Source organism: Triticum urartu, chromosome 4A (assembly GCF_056163025.1).
Source record: "Triticum urartu cultivar PI428250 chromosome 4A, HENAU_Tu73, whole genome shotgun sequence".
NCBI classification, from domain to species: domain Eukaryota; kingdom Viridiplantae; phylum Streptophyta; class Magnoliopsida; order Poales; family Poaceae; genus Triticum; species Triticum urartu.
Genome location: NC_141876.1, coordinates 71,257,357 through 71,272,177, shown reverse-complemented (window position 1 = coordinate 71,272,177; position 14,821 = coordinate 71,257,357).

Here is a 14,821-nt window from a genome sequence, read left to right as displayed (position 1 = left end):
AGTAAAGAACCATGCGGTATACTCAAGTTTTCCACTAGAGTAGTACTAGTACGACAGAGGAGCACGAAACACGGCAGCCCAGTGCCATATGGCAATAAAAATGATCTAATTTGCTAGTCATCTCATTGTTAGCATTGTTCTATTCATGCCTCACAGAGAACGTGACACGTGCGGCGAAACACCGAAGCAAAAGAAGAAACACATGAGCAAAAGGAGAAGGAAGATTATCACCCCAAATGATCTAATTCGCCGCGGAGTCGTAACTGCTTCTTCATCGCCTCCACGACCTCCATATCCTTGCGCGTCTCGTCCGCCATCTTCTTCATTCTGTCCATGACGCGGGATTTCTCGACGCGAGCCTTCATCATCTGTTCCATGGCCGCATTACGTACCTTGACAGTAGCCGGGTGCTCGATGTGGAGCTTTGCCAACTCCTCCTTCTGTTCCATGACGAGGGCCTGCAACATCTTCATCGAGGAACTACTACTCTCATGCAGCTTCTTCCAGCCGGCGTTCTTCTCCTTCAGCAGGTCGAGCTCGTGGCAGAGCTTCGCCTTATCCTCCTGAAGTTGCAGGATTTCACCGGCCGCCTTCTTCTCCGAGGCAATGCTCTTCTTCAGCAGCATCACCAAGCCGGTGGTCAACTCCCCCTGCTTATTGAGCTCAGCGAGCATGTCGTCGAGGCTCTCCTTCAGCAGCTCCACCAAGCTGTGGCTGAACTCCTTCTGCTTATTGAGGTGCTTATTGAGTTGATCAGGCATGCCATCGAGGGATAACAACTCCAGCGCCGCCAGCTCGGCATGTTCGCCTTCGCGGCTAGGGCGCTCCTGGGAGCCATCACCATCCCATGAGAGATCTTTCGAGGTCTCTGCGTGGCGGCGAGCCCTCTTTTTTTCCGCAGCCTTGGTTGCCGCTCCCTTGTTACGAGTAGTTCTCAACCTAGAGCTCTGCGCACCGGACATGGCAAGGACGGATGAAGAAGAAGCACTTATGAGGAGGAAAGGTAGAGTAATTTTCGGTTAGGCAGTTCCCCTTTTTATAACCTAAGTACTAGCACTAGTACTAATACCTGCATAGTGGGAACACGTCCAGGTTTGGTATGTACTAGTAGGTGTGAACAGGCTTGCACTTAATTGTAGCACTAGTACTTTCGAATGTGATGGGAACAAGGTAAAGATAAATTGATGGGTTTTGGTTTCGAGGCCCGAAACGGCTCCCGATGAGTTTAGTGGAACATAAATTTCGAGTAGACTACACTCCTCAGATGCGTAAATATTATGTTACTGTAAAAAATTGGCACAAAATACGAAGGAGACCAATGGAAGTACTACTAGCAACCCATGATTTAACTACTCGCATGCGCGCAGTGGAGTAGTAATGTCTTTCTTCCGCCCTCACGTCCACTCAATTTGCATGCGCTGTATTAATTGACCATTAATGAAGTGAAGGACTTTACATGCGTCAAATTATCACATGGGGTGGATCTTGGTACAAAATTGCGTCCGCCCGTGTACCCGCATGTGTGTGTGCGTGAGGGAATGAGTGCGTGCGTGGCGTGCGTGCACATCTTCGCTTCGTGCATGTACCGCCAGTGTGGCTCAGGGAGGACGAGTACATTCTTTTGGAACCAGCAGCACGTCACTGTGATCAATCCACACAAGGATGTCGCGACAACGCCTCCACATGTGCCATGTGGCTTCATGAACTGTAAGAGACACACTGTGTAGCGTGCCATTGTGTTTTGCACATACTCGAAGTACTAGTAAGGTACACGTGCATTGCACGCGTCAGATTTTGCAACCAAATTATGAATAAATACCACACTATAGCATGTAAGCTCTGAGTCATATATGCCTGATGTATACCTTCGTTTAATTCTTATAGTTCATCTCATTCAAAATCAATTAGTTTTTGTAAAAAAACCTAGGGCCTCTTTGATTCGTAGGATTTCCAAAACGCGGGAATAGGAAGAACATGGGATTAGAGTGGAATGTCGTCTTGAATCCTACATGATTGTATGAGTGTTTGATTATGCATAGAAAAAATGCAGAATTCTTTCAAAGAGGTTTGAGTGGATGGGATGTTTCCTATGAAATCTAGTGCAAATGAATCATATGGAAAAATTCCTATGGTTTACAATCCTACGAATCAAACAACCAAGATAGGAAAAATTCCTAAGGATTAGAATCCTCCAAAATTCCTTTGAATCAAATAAGCCCTTAATCTATTTTATGATTCATGGAATTGTGTGTTGTAAAGCATAAAGTAAAAAAAATAATGGCAATTCAACTAGAAAAAAGTTTGGGCAGCTATGATACGGAAGATTCTAGAACAAAGGAGAACCACTGTTGTTTTGAGATTTGTGCATTATGCTTAAGTCCAACCATGGAGTCTGCTAGATTGTACATGTGACAAAATCCGGTGGGGGGCTAGAAGATGGTGCGAGGGGCCGAGTGGAGGGAGACTATGAAGGAGTGCACAACTGCGAGATCGATATTTAGAGAGAGGGGGCGAGAACGTGTGCTATTGCGCAGTGGCGGAGCCATGAAAAATGTCCCATGAGCTAGGGGGCCAAGCATTGCTAATCCTTTACGAGGAGGGCCAATTCATCAACTTAAACCATTTTTACCAGCATTTGTCTAATGATCACATTTATATTAGCCTCAATATATAGTGATGTTAGGGGGGGCAGGGCCCTTGCTGCCCCCTGTCTTTGCCATTGTGCGCGCGTCTGAGAGATGAAGTGGAAGGCATGGATGATGAAAGGGGGCATTGGATATATAATTAATGTGGGTGTATTAGCTATATATGTAATCCTATATAGAGAGGAATAGATTGATCTATGTGGACGTGGGAAAGAGGGAGACCTTACTAGATATATAGATTGATCGGTTTATGTGGAAAACTATAAAAGACCTAGCTATACACACACACACACATAGAGGAAAATCGATCGTTGCGCACGCACGTGAGAGATAAAGAATGCCCAATATGATGGAGAGGGGGATGTGTGTGTATGTGTGCCTTCATGGGAGACCGACCTGAAGAAAAATATTACATGTGTGCGATGGATAATGCCGACTGGTAGTGTGTGTGCATGCATGCACGAGAGAAAGTTAGTGGTACAATTATAAAGAGAAGACCAATGTGTGGGTGTAAAAGACTAGGTGAGGTCATAATCAATGTAAAGTTGAATTCAAATATTTGAATAAGAGATCATGATGTTTGAAACCCATGCATGCATGAATATAGCGGAGATCTGCGCGGTGTGGTTTGGAAATGAGCATGCTGTAATGTATACACATTGAACAAGGTCAGACTGGTTTGAATTTGAGATACTGATGGCAGACATCGTTTGGCCACATTGCATCCGTGGATGGACACACTATTCTAATTGGAGATGATGGGTGGCTTTCGCATCACATATCTATATCTATACGCCTATATATATTATATTTTATATTTTTATATAGTGTGCGGATAACTTTAACTTTGAAAGATGGTCGTTGGATGAGGCCAATCCGATGGTGCAGAGCTGGCAAATTTGGGCACTACTGGCCGTTGGATATCATCTAGATTCCACCAGATTATGCCACATGTACAATCTAGAAGACTCTATGGTTGAACTTAAGCATAATGCACAAACCTCAAAACACAAGAACTTCTTCTTTGTTCTAGAATCTTCCATATCAGAATTGCCCAGATGTTTTTCTACATGATTTGTTTTTACTTTATGCCTTACAGTGCACAATTCCATGAATCTTAAAATAGATTAGCTTTCTTATAAAAACTAGATGATTTTGAATGAAATGAACTATAAGAATTAAACGAACATGCATATATGACTCAAAGCTTACATGCTATAATGTGGTATTTATTCATAATTTGGTTGCCAAATCTCATGCGTGCAATGCACGTGTACCTTACTAGTCTAAATGGTGTTTGTGTGTGTTGTGCGTGTTAAACACATTGTACGTAGTATATCATACTAGTCTAAATTGTCTTTTTGGGTACACATTAAGCTTGTTCTCCCAAAATTTCAAGCCGCGCCTTGTTATGCCGAAATTTCAAGCTAGCGTCTCTGTCTATCATGCTGCGAAACTCCCGCCTCTTCAACCTGTGCCTTGTTACCCCGAGATATTTAAGATAAATCTTTGTCTCGTTGTGCTCCGACAACTCCCTCCATCTCAACCCGTGCCTTGTTATTCCAAAATTACAACGCACGCGAAAACTCCCACCTCCTATGAAATCCCAACATGTGAAATGCCCGTGATACCCCTGAACCGAAAGAACCACCTCAAATCGGTGGGGGTACTTTCGTAACTTACCCCACATTTCGGACAAGCGCGTCCCTAAGCCATGGTTCCCCACTCCCATCCCATCCGCCCACCCATTCGTACACCGAGGCCGGGAAAACCCGCGAAGCCCCACACCCTCCTCCGTCTGCCACCCAGTAGGAGCCTCTTCCCCGACGACGTCGTCCACAACAACACCTCGACGTCCCTCATCCATCGTACCTGATGAGGATCTGTCGTCGATCTGGTCGTCCCGCCGGTTCAGCCACCCCGTCCTCCACCCCCAAGGAGCTGCCCCGATGTTCCCCTCGTACTTTGCGCCACCTCCATTCCCACACCACTGTCTTCACCTACACCACCGGAAGATCATCATCATCACCGTTTCCTTGGATGAAGCTGTGGCCTAATCGGCGCCACCAAAGAGGTTGTACACTAATCGCTGCATTTTCTTCTTGATTCGATCTCATGGTGCTGCCGGCGCTCGGTCCCGAGCCGACACGGCACGGCTCCATCCACGGCGGCATCGCCGGCCACTTCCTCCATGGTGTTTCTCCCTCGGCGGCGGCGTCCACATCAGTAGGAGCTGCTGCTGCTTTAGCTCTCGCTCGCGCTGCTGCTCTGCTCTTGCTCTTGGTCCCCTGCCTTGTCTGCTCTTGCTCTTGCTCTTGCTCGCGCTGCTGCTCTCGCTCTTGCTCTTGCTTGCGATGCTGCTCCGATTTAGCTACACTTCAGTCGACTGAATCGACTTTTGGGTCAGTCGGTTTTCAGGGGGTGGGGGGGGGGGGCTCGCCAGACTTAAGGAAGAACCAGCCGCAGCGAGGAGGGGGGCTCGCCGGAGAGGTACCCCACTATCTATCTTAGGGTTCAGGGTAGGGGCGGTGGTCGCCGACGGTGGTGGGGCGTTGGTCGCCGACGGTGGTGGGGTGGTGGCGTGGGGATCATCGGAGAAAAAGCTCGGAACGGGGGGGGGGGGGGGTGGGTGAGGGAGTCCTCGGGCGTCCGGCCTGTTAGCCATGGGACGGACTGATGGGCTGTGAAGAACACGAACACCGAAGACTGGACCCGTGTCCAGATGGGACTCTCCTTGGCGTGGAAGGCAAGCTTGGTGACCAAATATGTAGATTCCTTTCTTTGCAACCGACCTTGTGTGACCCTAGATCCTCCCGGTGTCTATATAAATCGGAGGACTTAGTCTGGAGGGGGGAGGGATATTCATTATCATAGCCAGACTAGACTTTTAGGGTTTAGTCATTACGATCTCGTGGTAGATCAACTCTTGTAATACTCATATTCATCAAGATCAATCAAGCAGGACATAGGGTATTACCTCCTTAGAGAGGGCCCGAACCTGGGTAAACATCGTGTCCCCTGTCTCCTGTTACCATTGACCTTAGACGCACAGTTCGGGACCCCCTACCCGAGATCCGCCGGTTTTGACACCGACATTGGTGCTTTCATTGAGAGTTCCGCTGTGCCGTCCTCAAAAGGTTCGATGACCCCTTCAAGCGTCAACAATGACGCTCTCCAAGGAGAAACCTTCCTCCCCGGACATATTTTCGTATTTGGCAGCTTCGCACTATGGGCCAACTCGTTTGACCATTTGGAGCAGATCAATAGCTACGCCCCTGGCCATCAGGTCAGATTTGGGAGCTTGAACTATGTCGCGGACATCCGTGGAGATTTGTTCTTCGCTGGATTCGAGACCATGACGATCGCTCCTGGTCACCTTGTTGGGGAACGTAGTAATTTCAAAAAAATTCCTATGCACACACAGGATCATGGTGATGCATAGCAACGAGAGGGGAGAGTGTGTCTATGTACCCTCGTAGACCGAATGCGGAAGCGTTAGCACAACACGGTTAATGTAGTCGTACGTCTAAACGAGCCAACCGATCCAAGTATCGAACGCACGGCACCTCCGAGTTCTGCACACGTTCAACTCGATGACGTCCCGCGAGCTCCGATCCAGCAGAGCTTCACGGGAGAGTTCCGTCAGCACGACGGCGTGATGACGGTGATGATGATGCTATGGACGCAGGGCTTCGCCTAAGCTCCGCTATGATATGATCGAGGTGGATTATGGTAGAGGGGGCACCACACACGGCTAAGAGATCAATGATCAATTGTTGTGTCTATAGGGTGCCCCTGCCCCCGTATATAAAGGAGAAAGGGGAGGAGGTGGCCGGCCAGGGAGAGGAGTGTCAGTGTCAAAACCGGCGGACCTCGGGTAGGGGGTCCCGAACTGTGCGTCTAGGATCGATGGTAACAGGAGACGGGGGAGACGATGTTTACCTGGGTTCGGTCCCTCTCTATGGAGGTAATACCCTAATGCCTGCTTGATTGACCTTGATGAATATGAGTATTACAAGAGTTGATCTACCACGAGATCGTAATGGCTAAACCCTAGAAGCCTAGCCTGTATGACTATGGTAATGTGTATATCCTTTCCGGACTAACCCCTCCGGTTTATATAGACACCGGGGGGGGGGGGGAATCTAGGGTAACATAGAGTCGGTTACATAAGAAGGAATCTTCATATTCGGTCGACAAGCTTGCCTTCCACGCAAGGAGAGTCCAATCCGGACACAGGTACAGTCTTCGGCCTTCATGTCTTCACTGCCCATCAGTCCGGCCCATGGATAACAGGCCGGACGCCCAAGGACCCTTAGTCCAGGACTCCCTCAGTAGCCCCTGAACCTGGCTTCAATGACGAGGAGTCCAGCGTGCAGATTGTCTTCGGCATTGCAAGGCGGGTTTCCCCTTCCGAACTCCTAGTTGATCTTCAGATGTAATGATTGTATCCGGATTTGTATGCACAACCGCAGAGGACATAATATTTCACAGGTCCAACCCACGACCTCTTTTTGGTAAAATGACACCACGCCTGCCCGGCCACTACTTGCGAACCGTTTTAGCCGGCCCGTCGCCCCACGTCCCAAGACGTGGCCTTATTGGCACGTCTTATCCAAGCGGAGATCGTGCCTCTCTTTTAAGGGATTCCTGTCAACCCGGACGTGGGTAACCCAACAGTCGCTTGGGTACAACTCCTTGGAAACAAGCAAGTTTTTGAGGCCCAAGAGGAGACATTTGATATTTGCAGCCTTTATATAGGGGTATAGACCCGTCTTTTTATTCCACGCTTGCCACTTTCTCAACCCCTGCTACCCTGAGTTCCAGCACCCGGGTTTCGGTCGCCACCAGCCCCAATCATGTCTGGATCTAGCCGTCAAGGCCGGTGGGTAGCTTCTTCTGTTGTGGAGGAAGACATTGCAAAGCTTCGAGCGGCGAGGTACCTGATCGCTGAAATCCATCATCGGCTTCTTGCCGAGGGGCAGGTTATTCCCACCCCCAGATCCGGCGAGAGGGTCATGTTCATGTCTCACTTCCTCCGCGGGTTGGGTTTTGCACTTAACCCCTTCGTCCGAGGGCTCATGTTCTATCACGGGCTAGACTTCCACGACTTGGCCCCGGACTCTATTCTTCTTATCTCGGCGTTTATCTTCATGTGCGAAGCCCTCCTCTAAACTCCTCCGCACTTCGGCTTGTGGCTCAAGACCTTTGATGTGAAGCCACAAGTGGTAGAGGGGGAGCAGGCCGAGTGCAGCGGCGCTATAGTGAGCAAGCTTGCTAGCGCCGTTTGGCTAAAAGGATCCTTCACCAAATCTTCCGATCTGTGGCAGCAGGGGTGGTTCTATATCACCGAGCCCCGCAGCTCCAACTGGGCAACCGCGCCCGCATTCCGATCCAGCCCCCCAATTCAGCTTGCATCCTGGATTAACAAGGGGCTGGATTGGGGATCAACGAATGATGTGCGAACTCTACAAAGTCGCATCCGAAGCCTCATTGAGAGGGACATCGACGTAGCCAACGTCGTTCAAGTAATGCTAGTTCGTCGGACCCTGCCGTGTCAGTGATGGCCTCTCCGCCTATGGGAGTTCAATCCAGAAGGGCCGCAGACTCTTCAGCACTTATTCGGCACAACGCACGAAGGAAGTGGAGATTATTATTCGGGAAACGAAGGCAATGGCCGGACACCACCGAAGATGTCGGCCTAGACTGTGACCATCCAGATACCCCGGTAAGTACCCGTTTACCGAATACCTTATAGTCAGATACCAAGTGGCAAGATACCAATAGTATCATTCTTTTTCAGGGCTGGATAAAGAAGGTGGAACGGATTAGGTGTCCGACTCCCCTTCCCGAAGACTCAGCTAATCCTGTGTTAACAAGGATGCTGGCCTCGGTGCCATACCAGGCACCAGTAGGGGAGGGCAAAAAGACCCAAGATGACCTTGGTTCCGGAGGTAAGTCGGACACTGAGTCCGGAGAAATCGACCTTTCCGCGCCCGAAGACAGAGGCGGAAAAGGACCCAGTGTCCCTTCTCCAAACAGGAGAAAAAGGGACGCCTCCAAAGATTGGGAGGGGCGGTCTTCCAAGAAGGGCAAGATGCCACCGTCGATCAGCTTGGGTTTGGAAAGTGACGCCGTTGAGCAGCTCCAATAGGGGGACGAGCCCTCAGCCAAACCGTAAGAGAATCTGGAGTACTTTGATAGCGTCCTGCTCTGTTATTGTTACCGAAGATACACGTAACATATTTATGCATTTTTACAGTGTAACACCCCGGATATGACTTTCCCAATATGTAATCCAACTCTTGCCGTTTCTGGCCTTAAGTTATTTTGTTTTCTCGGGTTCGGGTTTTTGTCTCCGTGTGTTGTTGTCGTTGTCATGCATCTCATATCATGTCATCATGTGCATTGCATTTGCATACATGTTCATCTTATGCGTTCGAGCATTTTCCCCATTGTCCGTTTTGCATTCCGGTGCTTCGTTCTCCTCCGGTGGTCATTTCTACCTTTCTTTTGTGTGTGGGGATTAAACATTTGCGGATTAGACTGAGACTTTCCAAGCGGCCTTGGTTTACTACCGGTAGACCGCCTATCAAGTTTTGTACCATTTGGACTTCGTTTGATACTCCAACGGTTAACCGAGGGACCGAAAAGGCCTCATGTGTGTTGCAGCCCAACACCCCTCCAAGTTGGACCAAAACCCACCAAAACCCTCTCCATCATCTAGAGCGTTCGATCACAATCGCCTGGCCGAAAACCGCACCTCATTTGGACTCTCCTAGCTTCCTCTATGTCTATATATACCCCCCCTTTCCAAATCTCGGATCCCCTCTCTCTAACCCTAAAAAAACTGCTCCCCTCGCCGCCGGACGTGTCCGAATCGGGCCGGACACATCCGCCCACCGCTGCCGGCCAGTCTCCACCCGCCATGTGGCGCCCCGCCGCCCCACATCACCATCCCGCGCCGCCAGGCCCGCCGGGGCCCGTGGCCCGTCTCCGCGCGCCGCTCGCCCGCGGGAGGACCCGTGCACCGCGCCTCCTTGAGGCGCCGCGCCGCCGCACGTCGCCCGGCCGGCCGCCGCCCATCTCCTCACTGGCGCCCTGCTCTCCCGCCGGCGCCAAGCCGCCCGGCGACCTCCGCCACCACCGCCGCCGACGCCACCCCGCTTCGGCCTCTCCGTCCCGGCGTCCTCGCAGTTCCCGGCGAGCTTCCCCAACTCCGGCCGGCAAACTCCGGCGAACTCACTCCGGCCATCCTCGGGAAACGCGCCAGATCCAGATCTGGATCTCGTCTGGGTTGACTTTTACCCCCGAAACCCTAATTTTTTGCTCCGGTTCATCATGCTATAACTTTGCATCCGTAGCTCCGTTTTGGGCATATAGCATATCAAAATGTTCGTCTCAGAGAGCACATCATTTCTTCTCATTGCATCATTTTCATTTGAGTTCATCTTGATGCCCGAAATGCCGTTAGAAGAGTGCTACTTGAGATAATTGTCAGTTCTGCTGCTCCATTTAGATATTTGTCATTTTTGCCATGATTAATGTGTGCATGATATGCCGATGAGATCTACATGTGTTTTTTAAGGGTTTTGCCATCTTTCTAGAGGTGCAACCCATGTATTTTTGTGATGTGTTTGGTGACTAGCACAAGCTTGCAAAGTGAGGCATTTGCTAATGCTGATTTCAGGGATTTAGCATTTCCACTAAGTCTTTGGACTGTTTATCTCATATGGCCATATGTTCATGTTGTTTCCTAGTGATCCGTGCCTCTTTTGAGGATGATCAGTAAGGGTGTTTTGTTAATCTTGTAGTGCTCTATCCATCCATGTCTTTGTTTGTAGTTATGGAGCACCCTAGCTTGAGTCAATCGAGCTCTACTTTTGCTATTTCGTGAATCGGGGCAGATTGTCTACTTGTTAGCGATTTTGCCGATGATGTTGTAGTTGATCCGTGCATGCTATGTTATTGTTCTTGCCATGTCTAGCTTGAATTTGTGTATTCTTGATGGGTGTATGCTTAGATTGTAATGACTTGATCTGTAGTGAGTGCATCGAGCTCGTAAACATGCCTACTTGATATCTGTTTTAAGCATGCTCCAGTTTTCACTAAGTCTGTGATTTGATTATGTTTTTGCCATGTTTACATGCTTGCAATTATATTTTCCAATCCCTTTTGGCTCAAGGTCACTAAGGGACTTTTGTTAAGCTCTTTGAGTAGCTCCATGCCATGCTTTACTTTTCCATGTTCAGGTCCTGTAGCATATAGTTTTCATGCTCCGAAGTGTGCTATCTGATATGAAATTCTAGACAAGTGTTAATTTCACTAAGTCTGAGATCTGTTTGTCAAATGCATTTTTGCCATGCTTGTTTGAACCTGTTAATGGATGAATTGGCCGTAGCTCAGTGCTAGACTTTTGTTAAGCTCCATGAATGCATCCCCGCCATGATTTTTATGCCATGTTTTAGTGCTGTAGCATGTTCATCTTGTTGCATTTAGATGGCTACTTGCTGTAAATCGCAGAACGTGGTCATATTTGAATTGCTTGCCATTTCCAAACCGTAGCTCCGATTCCGGTGTTCTTTATATCATTTTCAAGCGATTTCATCTCATCTTTCCAGTGGCACACTTGGTTTTCCAAGTTGAGGCCAGGTTCATGCATTCCTTGTCACATCTTGCATATGCATCCCGCATCGCATCCCGCATAACATACCATCCTTGCATCATATTGTTTGAGCTTTGCATGTGGTTGATTGTGTTCCGTTTGCTTGTTTGTCTTGTTTGGGTAGAGCCGGGAGACGAGTTTGCTAATGAGGAGCCCGTTGAGTTTGCTTTCGAGGATCCAGTCAACTCTGACAACTTTGCAGGCAAGATGATCATACCCTCGAAATCACTACTATCTTTGCTTTGCTAGATGCTCGCTCTTTTGCCATGCCTATGCTACGATGCCTACCACTTGCTATCATGCCTCCCAAATTGCCATGTTCAGCCTCTAACCCACCATGTCCTAGCAAACCGTTGATTGACTATGTTACCGCTTTGCTCAACCCCTCTTATAGCGTTGCTAGTTGCAGGTGAAAATTGGAGACCGTTCCTTGTTGGAACATTATTTAATTGTTGGGATATCATTATATTATCTTGTTATCTTAATGCATCTATATACTTGGTAAAGGGTGTAAGGCTCGGCCTCTCACCTAGTGTTTTGTTCCACTCTTTCCACCCTAGTTTCCGTCATATCGGTGTTATGTTCCCGGATTGTTGCGTTCCTTACGCGGTTGGGTTATAATGGGAACCCCTTGATAGTTCGCCTTGATTAAAGCTTTTCCAGCAATGCCCAACCTTGGTTTTACCATTTGCCACCTAGCCTCTTTTTCCCTTGGGTTTCCGGAGCCCGAGGGTCATCTTATTTAAACCCCTCCGGGCCAGTGCTCCTCTGAGTGTTGGTCCAACTCGTCAGCCGCCGGTGGCTACCAGGGGCAACTCTGGGCTGGCCTACCGGAAGTTTAGACAATCTGAGTGTGCCCTGAGAATGAGATATGTGCAGCTCCTATCGGGATTTGTCGGCACATTCGAGCGGTGTTGCTGGATCTATTTTAACCTGTCGGAGTGTCTTGAAGAACCGAGATACCGAGTCTGATCGGAACGTCTCAGGAGGAGGTCTATTCCTTCGTTGACCGTGAGAGCTTGTCATGGGCTAAGTTGGGACTCCCCTGCAGGGATTTGAACTTTCGAAAGCCGTGCCCACGGTTATGGGCAGATGGGAATTTGTTAATGTCCGGTTGTAGATAACTTGAACCTTAACTTAATTAAAATGAATCAACAGTGTGAGTTACCATGATGGTCTCTTCTCGGCGGAGTCCGGGAAGTGAGCATGGTGTTGGAGTAATGCTTGCGTAGGTTATCCTCTAGTTTCTCGTTCGCGCTTTGCCTCCTCTTCTCGCTCTCTTTTGCGAACAGGTTAGCCACCATATATGCTAGTCGCTTGCTGCAGCTCCACATATTTTACCTTGCCTTACCTATAAGCTTAAATAGTCTTGATCGCGAGGGTGCGAGATTGCTGAGTCCCTGTGGCTCACAGGTTACTTCCAAACCAGATGCAGGGCCTGATGATTCCGCTCTAGGTGACGCGCTTGATCTCAAGTGGGAGTTCGACGAGGACTCTCAACGATACTACGTGTCTTTCCCTGATGATCAGTAGTGGTGCCCAGTTGGGGGTGATCGGGACCGTGTCGCATGTTGGGTTATCTTTTATTTTGGCGCCGTAGTCGGGCCATGAGTGTTTGAATGTTGTAATGCTATTTATGTACTTTGTGTGACGTGGCGAGTGTAAGCCAACTATGTATCTCCCCTTTATTATTTATATTACATGGGATGTTGTGATGATTGCCTAACTTGCGACATTGCTTTCAATGCGGTTATGTCTCTAAGTCATGCCTCGACACGTGGGAGCTATAGCCGCATCAAGGGCGTTACAAGTTGGTAATCAGAGCCTTCCCCGACCTTAGGAGCCCCATTGCTTGATCGTTTTAGCAGCCGAGTTGTGTCTAGAAAAATGTTTTGAGTCATTTAGGAATTATATATCGGAGAGTTAGGAATTCTTTTTTACTTCCCAGTCTCCTCATCGCTCTGGTAAGGCATCCTGACGTAGAGTTTTGACTCTTCCCTTCTCAAATTTCACAAAAAAATTTTAGGATCACGCGGGTATCTTGGAATCGTTCCGATGGTTTTATGACGAGAACATTGTCTTGGTGCCTCCTGTCAGGGGTTTTGTGGAAGTGTCCCGGGGAGTTGAGCTCTGAGGTGTTGTCATCATAATTTTATCGTTGCAGTTCTGGAATACCTGAGTCTAGTACGCCGACATCGAAAATCTCTTTTATGCAGTTCGTTGGTGAGATAACCTCGACGCCACCCAGTACTGGGGCGGGAGTTCGGGAGTATCGCCATAACTTGTATAACGGATGCTTTTCGAAGGTTGAGGTAGATAGTTTCTGAAGTTTTTCTCGGTTATGTGTTGAAGGATGGATACAGCTGGATGTAGGATTTGCTAGATTTGGGTGAGATATTATGCTTCCCCTGTATCCCCAACACCTGATTGCATAACCGGAAAGGTTCGGGAGTTTCATAGGTGGGAATTCTTGTAGCTCTAGTTCTTCTTCCACGGATATTTGGTTTGAGATTGGGATTTCTTAACGAGTATTCGTTCTTGATCCGTACCTTGTTGATTTATTTCTCTACCTGAATTCTAAGTGGCTTCTCAATTAATGGACATGTGACCATTTCAAGAGGAATGCATTCGTTCATTTTGTTCGGATGTGAAGACTATATGTTGCAATTTTCATTCCATTGGATTCAGCTTCAATATTTATTTGTCTATGTGCTAACGGTGGTCAACCTCTTCAGGATGGCTCCCGCTAAGAGCACTAATCAGAATCAGAATCAAGATCCGCCACCACCTCACCTCCTCCGGAGGCATGGCAAGCTGTGATGGCCGCAACCAATACAAACACACAGTTGATCATGCAAATTCTCCAAGAGTGCAATCAAGGCAACCAAGGAAACCAAGGCAACAATCAGAATCACTTTGCTACACTCAACCAGTTCCTTGCTAACGGGCCAAAGACTTTCAGCAATTGTGTTGAGGCAACTGATGCTGACGATTGGCTCGTGGATCTGTGCAAGCATTTCGAGTGCAGTAACGTCAGGCCTGAGGACTTCGTCAAGTTCGCTTCCTTCCAACTCAAAGAACAAGCTGCATAATGGTTCCAGCAGTACAAGGATTCCAGAGGTGGACGTGTTATTACCTGGGATGAATTCCGTCGAGATTTCAGAGCTCACCATATCCCTCAAACCTGAAGCAAGGCTCTTTGTCTGTCTATGACTACAACAAGTTGTTTCAGAAGCTCGCCCGCTTTGCCATGCAGGACGTCCCTGATGAGAAGAGCATGATATACCAGTTCAGGGGTGGTCTCAGAGAAGAAATTCAGCTAGCTCTTGTTCTCTTCGAGCCCTTGAGATACGATGAGTTCTACAACATGGCACTGAAGCAAGAGGCCGCTCAACTGAGGTGTGATGCTTCCAATAAGCGAGTCAGAGATGCTACTCCTTCTTCCTCTACTCAAGTGGCCAAGCAGCAGAAGTTTTGGCTTCCTCCTCCTCCGTTCCGTTAGCCGTATCAG